Source organism: Equus caballus, unplaced genomic scaffold (genome assembly GCF_041296265.1).
Source record: "Equus caballus isolate H_3958 breed thoroughbred unplaced genomic scaffold, TB-T2T haplotype2-0000812, whole genome shotgun sequence".
Lineage (NCBI taxonomy): Eukaryota > Metazoa > Chordata > Mammalia > Perissodactyla > Equidae > Equus > Equus caballus.
In genome coordinates this window covers 25001-31926 of record NW_027222008.1, presented here as the reverse complement: position 1 = coordinate 31926, position 6926 = coordinate 25001, and positions in this window count along the sequence as shown.

The following is a 6926-nucleotide window of genomic DNA, read 5'->3' as shown; positions in this document are numbered from 1 at the left end:
CCCTGGTGTCTTTTTTTTTTTTTTTTTTGTTGCAACCTGAGCTAGGGTCTGTTGCCCATGTTCCTCAGTTTCAGAGGGTGGATTTCTCCGTGCTGCTTTTTACCCGGGTCTCCACGCCCTTGTGTGTTTCTTTTGCTTAACGATTGCCACCTGAGCTAGCCTCTGTGGCCCATTTTCGTCAGCTTCAGAGGGTGGATTTCTCAGTGTTGCTTTTTCCCCAGATCTCCACGTCCCTCAGTGTGTGTGTGTGTGTGAGTGTGTGTGTTTTCTTTGCAAGATTGGCACTTGAGCTAACGTGTGTTGCCAGTCTTTGTCAGTCAGAGGCTAGATTTTTCAGTATTGCTCTTTCCCAAGGTCTCCACTCCCTTGCTCTTTTCTTTCTTTCTTTCTTTCTTTCTTTCTTTCTTTCTTTCTTTCTTTCTTTCTTTCTTTTTGGCTTAAATATTGTCACCTGAGCTAGGCTCTGTTGCCCTGCTTCCTCCGTTTCAGCGGGTACCTTTTTTCAGGGTTGCTTTTTCACCGGGTCTCCTCGCCATTGTAGTTTTTTATTTTATTTTATTATTTTGCTTAATGATTGCCACCTGAGGTAGCCTCTGTTGCCCATTTTCGTCAGCTTCAGAGGGTAGATTTCTCAGTGTTGCTTTTTCCCCAGGTCTCCACGCCCTTGTGTGTTTCTTTTGCTTAAAGATTGCCACCTGAGCTAGCCTCTGTTGCGCTTCTTTCTCAGTTTCAGAGGGTAGATTTCTCAGTGTTGCTTTTTCGCCAGCTCTCCACGCCCTGGTGTCTTTCTTTTCTGCTTAAAGGTTCCAACCTGAGCTAGCGTCTGTTGCCCATGTTCCTCAGTTTCAGAGGGTGGATTTCTCCGTGCTGCTTTTTACCCGGGTCTCCACGCCCTTGTGTGTTTCTTTTGCTTAACGATTGCCACCTGAGCTAGCCTCTGTTGCGCTTCTTTCTCAGTTTCTGAGGGTGGATTTCTCAGTGTTGCTTTTTCCCCAGGTCTCCACGCCCTTGTGTGTTTCTTTTGCTTAACGATTGCCGCCTGAGCTAGCCTCTGTGGCCCATTTTCGTCAGCTTCAGAGGGTGGATTTTCTCAGTGTTGCTTTTTCCCCAGGTCTCCACGTCCCTCAGTGTGTGTGTGTGTGTGAGTGTGTGTGTTTTCTTTGCAAGATTGGCACTTGAGCTAACGTGTGTTGCCCATCTTTGTCAGTTTCAGAGGCTAGATTTTTCAGTATCGCTCTTTCCCAAGGTCTCCACTCCTTGCTCTTTTCTTCGTTTCTTTCTTTCTTTCTTTTTGGCTTAAATATTGTCACCTGAGCTAGGCTCTGTTGCCCTGCTTCCTCCGTTTCAGCGGGTACCTTTTTTCAGGGTTGCTTTTCACCGGGTCTCCTCGCCATTGTAGTTTTTTATTTTATTTTATATTTTTGCTTAATGATTGCCACCTGAGGTAGCCTCTGTGGCCCATCTTCGTCAGTTTCAGAGGGTGGATTTCTCCGTGCTGCTTTTTCCCCAGGTCTCCACGCCCTTGTCTGTTTCTTTTGCTTAACGATTGCCACCTGAGCTAGTCTCTGTTGCCCATATTTGTCAGTTTCAGAGGGTAGATTTCTTTTTCTTGCTCTTTCCCAAGTTCTGCACGCCCTTGTGTGTGTGTGTGTGTGTTTTTTTTTTTTTTTTGCTCAAATATTGAACCAAAGCTAGCATCTGTTGCCCATCTTCGGCAGTTTCAGAGGGTAGAATTCTCAGTGTTGCTTTTTCCCCAGGTCTCCACGCCCTTGTGTTTTCCTTTTGCTTAAAGATTGCCACCTGAGCTAGCCTCTGTTGCCCATCGTCGTCAGTTTCAGAGGGTACATTTCTCAGTGCTGCTTTTTCCCCAGGTCTCCACGCCCTTGTGTGTTTCTTTTGCTTAACGATTGCCACCTGAGCTAGCCTTTGTTGCGCTTCTTTCTCAGTTTCTGAGGGTGGATTTCTCAGTGTTGCTTTTTCCCCAGGTCTCCACGCACTTCCTTTTATTTTTCCTTAAAAATTGCCACCTGAGCTAGCCCGTGTTGCCCATGGTCGTCAGTTTGAGAGGGTGGATTTCTCAGTGTTGCTTTTTCCCCAGGTCTCCACGCCCTTGTGTGTTTCTTTTGCTTAACGATTGCCACCTGAGCTAGCCTCTGTGGCCCATCTTCGTCAGTTTCAGAGGGTAGATTTCTCAGTGCTGCTTTTTGCCCAGGTCTCCACGCCCCTGTGTGTTTCTTTTGCTTAACGATTGCCACCTGAGCTAGCCTCTGTTGCCCATGTTCGTCAGTTTCAGAGGGTGGATTTCTCCGTGCTGCTTTTTACCCGGGTCTCCACGCCCTGGTGTCTTTCTTTTCTGCTTAAAGGTTGCAACCTGAGCTAGGGTCTGTTGCCCATGTTCCTCAGTTTCAGAGGGTGGATTTCTCCGTGCTGCTTTTTACCCGGGTCTCCACGCCCTTGTGTGTTTCTTTTGCTTAACGATTGCCACCTGAGCTAGCCTCTGTGGCCCATTTTCGTCAGCTTCAGAGGGTGGATTTCTCAGTGTTGCTTTTTCCCCAGATCTCCACGTCCCTCAGTGTGTGTGTGTGTGTGAGTGTGTGTGTTTTCTTTGCAAGATTGGCACTTGAGCTAACGTGTGTTGCCAGTCTTTGTCAGTCAGAGGCTAGATTTTTCAGTATTGCTCTTTCCCAAGGTCTCCACTCCCTTGCTCTTTTCTTTCTTTCTTTCTTTCTTTCTTTCTTTCTTTCTTTCTTTCTTTCTTTCTTTTTGGCTTAAATATTGTCACCTGAGCTAGGCTCTGTTGCCCTGCTTCCTCCGTTTCAGCGGGTACCTTTTTTCAGGGTTGCTTTTTCACCGGGTCTCCTCGCCATTGTAGTTTTTTATTTTATTTTATTATTTTGCTTAATGATTGCCACCTGAGGTAGCCTCTGTTGCCCATTTTCGTCAGCTTCAGAGGGTAGATTTCTCAGTGTTGCTTTTTCCCCAGGTCTCCACGCCCTTGTGTGTTTCTTTTGCTTAAAGATTGCCACCTGAGCTAGCCTCTGTTGCGCTTCTTTCTCAGTTTCAGAGGGTAGATTTCTCAGTGTTGCTTTTTCGCCAGCTCTCCACGCCCTGGTGTCTTTCTTTTCTGCTTAAAGGTTCCAACCTGAGCTAGCGTCTGTTGCCCATGTTCCTCAGTTTCAGAGGGTGGATTTCTCCGTGCTGCTTTTTACCCGGGTCTCCACGCCCTTGTGTGTTTCTTTTGCTTAACGATTGCCACCTGAGCTAGCCTCTGTTGCGCTTCTTTCTCAGTTTCTGAGGGTGGATTTCTCAGTGTTGCTTTTTCCCCAGGTCTCCACGCCCTTGTGTGTTTCTTTTGCTTAACGATTGCCGCCTGAGCTAGCCTCTGTGGCCCATTTTCGTCAGCTTCAGAGGGTGGATTTCTCAGTGTTGCTTTTTCCCCAGGTCTCCACGTCCCTCAGTGTGTGTGTGTGTGTGAGTGTGTGTGTTTTCTTTGCAAGATTGGCACTTGAGCTAACGTGTGTTGCCCATCTTTGTCAGTTTCAGAGGCTAGATTTTTCAGTATCGCTCTTTCCCAAGGTCTCCACTCCCTTGCTCTTTTCTTCGTTTCTTTCTTTCTTTCTTTTTGGCTTAAATATTGTCACCTGAGCTAGGCTCTGTTGCCCTGCTTCCTCCGTTTCAGCGGGTACCTTTTTTCAGGGTTGCTTTTTCACCGGGTCTCCTCGCCATTGTAGTTTTTTATTTTATTTATTTATTTTTTTGCTTAACGATTGCCACCTGAGCTAGCCTGTGTTGCCCATGTTCGTCAGTTTCAGAGGGTAGATTTCTCAGCGTTGCTTTTTCCCCAGGTCTCTACGCGCTTGTGTGTGTGTGTGTGTGTGTGTGTGTTCTGCTTAAAGATTGCCACCCGAGCTAGCCCCTGTTGCCCATCTTCGTCAGTTTCAGAGGGTAGATTTCTCAGTGTTGATTTTCCCCCAGTTCTCCACGCCCTCGTGCTTTTTTTTTTTTTTTTAATTTCCTTAAATGTCGGCACCTCAGCTAGCCTCTTTTTCCCATCTTCGTCCGTTTCAGCGGGTAGACTCTCCGCCTGCCTTCGACAGACCCTCTGCGCTTGAAAGCTTTCCTCCTCCCGTCATCACGGTCCTTCTCGGATGACGTGCCTGGTTTCGGTTTGACCGTCCCCGCCCGCCCTGATTTTCTAAGTCCTCCCGGGAGCCCCGGGGGCGCTCCGGCCGCTCCGGGAAGCGGCGGCCTCCCGGCCGCACCGGCTCAGCCCGGCCCGGGCCGACCCCTGGCCTCTCTGGGGGAACTCTCCCCGTCCCCTTCCCGGTGAGCGCCCGAGAAACCTTTTCCGGGTCCCCCTCCTGCGGCTGGGGCTGCGCCTTGGCGGCCGGGAGCCCGCGGGCGGACGCCCCGGGGGCCGAGCTGGGCCGGGAGGCTGGGTCCGAGGGGGCGCCGGGACGGGATCTGGCGGCCCGGCGGCCCGGCTGTGCTCCCTGGCGGGCCCGCGCTCCGGCTCCGTCCCGCTGAGGCGGTCGCCGGTCGCCGGGTGCCACCTGGCGGCCGCTTTTATATCGTCTCTTTCCTCCGGAGCTCCGGCGACGCAGGCCAAGGGACGGGACTCGGCCGCGGTGACCGAGGCAGAGTCCCGGGAGGCCGGCGTCGCTGGCGGGATCTGGCCCGGTGGCGCCGGGGCGTGAGCGCGACGCCCGCTCGCCGGAGATTGGAGGTGCAGGCTACTGAGGGAGGTGGCTGTCGCCGCGCCGCCCGGTGCCGGCCGGGGTGTGGGGCCTCCCGGACGGGTCGACCAGCAGCCGCCGGTGCCCCTCCGTCCCCGGGAGGGGGGTGGGGGGCCGCCGCGGGGGAACGGGCGAGGGAACTCGTCCCGTGCCCGGCCGTCGTCCTGAGGGCGGCCCGGTGGTCGGGCCTTCCGCGTCGCCGATCCCCTTTCCGCGCCCCGCTCCGGAGGTGGGGGACCGGCCGGGGCCTTGTGGGGGAGGCCCGTGGAGGGCGCGACGGGCTCGGCCGCCGGGCTGGCCTTTTCCCCACTGGTCTTCCGAGTCGACCGGCTCTGGCGGTGGGGACCGGGCCCGGTCCTCGGATGCCTCCTCCTCCGTGGCAGTTTTTTGTCCAAGTCCCGCCCTGGAGAAGAGCGTGGACCGGCCGCGGGAGCCCTCGAGGGCGGGCCGGGGAGGGCGTCCCCGGCCGGGACGCGTGCCCGGGGTGGGTCCGGGCCGTCGGACCGGACTTCTCTCTCCGAGTTTCGCGGGTCGCGTCTTTGTCCGGAGGTGGGAGGGGGCCGGCTCGAGGCGTAGGTGGAGCCCCGGCTGAGGGACGGGAGCCACGGTCCCGCCCCGGGCCCGGTCGCCGGAGGCTCCTCCGTGGAATTCTTTTCTAAGTCCTGACCCGGCGACTCAGAGGGAGGGACCGACCGGTCCCGGCCCGCGCGGGCGGCCCGGGGAGGCTGTCCCCGGCTCCCCCTGCCGCCACGCTTCTGGGGTCGACCAGATGGCCCCGGGAGCTCCGGGCCTGGTGGCGATGGGGTCGTGCTTGGGGTCTGGTGGCCGTGGCCGTGATCCAGGGGTTCCCCTCGTGATCCGTGGGTGGGCCCCGTCTCCGGGCGCGGCGATTCTTGCCCCTGAATGGGTGGTTTTGTGCCGCCAGATAAGTGCCGACACGCTCTGCTCGGGTGACAGTCGCCCGAGAGCTTCCGGGTGCCTGGATGCGTGTGCGGGGAGGTCTCCGGGCTCTGGCCGAGAACCGGACGCCCGTTTCCACCCCCGCCGCTTGAGCCGCCCGCTGGGGCCTGCGCGCCGGCTCTTGTGCGTTCCAGGCGTCCCCGCGACCGTGGTGCCACCTCCGGTCTCTGGTACCCGAGGGCGGCGGGGTTAGGGGCGCGGGGGTCCTCTACCACGTGCACTCCCTGCCGCCGGCACCCGGGTGCGGTCGCGACTTACCCCGTCCCGCCGGCTCCGTGCCAGTGCGTGTCAGGCGTTCTCGTCCTGGGGTCGTCGCCCGCGCTTGCTAGAGGAGGAGGGGGGCCGGTGAGGCTGAAGCAGGCTCCTCCGCTCGCTGTCCTCGCCGGCCTTCCCTTGCTCGGGGATCCCTCGCGTTATGCTGCTGATCGATGTGGTGATGCTGTGCTCTCCCGGGCCGGGCCTAAGCCGTGCCAGACGAGGGACGGACGTTCATGGCGAACGGGACCGCTCTTCTCGCTCTGCCCGCGGGCCCCCTCGCCCGTTCTCCCCCGCTGCGAGTGGCGTGTGGGAGGTGGCAGGGGTGCGGAATCCGGCCCGACCTCGCTCCCCCCGCCCCGTGCCTTGGCGCGTGGGCGGTGTCGGGGTCTCCGTGACGCGGCGGATGCTCCGCCTGTGCCTCTTGGCTGTGTCTCGCGGGCGGCCCTCCCCACGGTGGGGCGGGCCGTGTTGCCGCCGCGCCGCGCGCCTTCTTGGACGCGTGAGCGCGCTCCCCCGGCCGTTGGCGGTGCCCCTGGAGTGTTCCAGGTCGTCCCTCAGGCGCCTGAGGCCGAGTGGCGGTGTCGTTCCCTGTTCCCGTCGCCCTCCTCAGGTGACCGCTGCGCTGGTGTGTCTGAGAAGCGGGGGGTCGAGTCGGTAAGGGAGGCGTGCCCGTCCCCCTCGGGGGGGACGGGTGCCTCGTCGCCCCCCCCCCCCACGGCGTGCCGTGTGGGGGCGGGCAGGCTCGGGCGCGTGCCCGCGTGTTCCCCTTGCTGGGGTTTCCACGCGGGTGTGGGAGTGATCGTGGCGGGCCGAGCCAGCGGCGTGATGCTGGCTCTTTGGTTGGGAGGTGCTGTTTGATCGGCACCTCCGTCCCAGTCTCTGCCTCCCTTGGTCTCGGCCTGAGGGGAGGCACTGACTTGGGAGCCGCACAGGGGCCTTTTAGATCCCTAGCTAAGCCCAGTGTGGCCGGAG